This window comes from Condylura cristata, unplaced genomic scaffold, assembly GCF_000260355.1.
Source record: "Condylura cristata isolate star-nosed mole 26May11 unplaced genomic scaffold, ConCri1.0 scaffold00008, whole genome shotgun sequence".
NCBI classification, from domain to species: domain Eukaryota; kingdom Metazoa; phylum Chordata; class Mammalia; order Eulipotyphla; family Talpidae; genus Condylura; species Condylura cristata.
The window spans coordinates 181,444-182,441 of NW_004567109.1; positions in this window are offsets into that span (position 1 = coordinate 181,444).

Below are 998 nucleotides of genomic sequence, written 5' to 3' on the forward strand. Positions count from 1 at the left end.
GGCGGCCCCGCCCTCTGAGCCCCTCCAGGGCGGGGCGCAGCAAGCTTAGGGGCCGCGGCCTGTCCACGCGTGCCCAGGCGGGGCAGGGCACCTCCATCGGCCCCAGCATCTAGCTTGGTCCCGGCAGGCCCGTCCTGCGCCCGCGGTGCAGAGCAGCCAGCGGGAGGTGGAGCCACCGGAGGTGCCTCGGGAGCCCTGACGGGAGCCCCGGAGGCCGCAGGAGGGCCGGACCGCAGCCGGCCACTGCTCCCTGCACTGTCTGGGGGAGGCGCAGCCCGACCCCGGCTCAGGTGCGTCCAGGTCCCCGGAGAGCGGGCGCCCCCCAGCGGCTGGCACGCCCGAGGCCTGAAGGCGGAGCCCCGCCCGCGCTGAGCCCGGTCAGGGACGCTGCTGCCTCCGGACGGGGCGTGCTGGAGGCTCCGCCCGGCGAGGACACGAGCCCGGCGAGGACACGAGCCCGCCTGAGGACACCGAGGCGTGCTGGAGGCTCCGCCCAGCGAGGACAGCGAGCCCGCGCCCCCAGGAGAGCGGGCGCCCCCCAGGCCCACAGCCCCACGTCTTGGGGAGGCTCCGTGCTGGGGCTGCTTGGGTGCACCCGCCGGACCCCCTGAGGAGAGGCGGCAGCGTCGGGGCCGGACACCGGCCGGGGGAGACGGCGCACGGCAGCCGCCCGCTGAGAGGACACACGCGCCTCGCAGGGACAGAACGTCCTTGTGCAAAGGAGCATTCACAGCAGAGCAGCTTTCAGGGATGAAAAATATGCGGAGACAGTCAGGCTTGCGTCGCCCGAGAGGAGAATGGAGCTAAGGAAATTTCCTGGAGAGACGAACGCCAAGGCGGAGGCAGAAAATGACAGAGGAGAGACAGGGGGTTAGACCGGGGGGTGTCGCCTTGGGCGGAAGCCCAGAGAGCGCACACGGGCACACAGGCACACGCGGGCACACACGTGGGCACACAGGTGCGCACAGGCACGGCACGCACATGGGCACACGGGCACA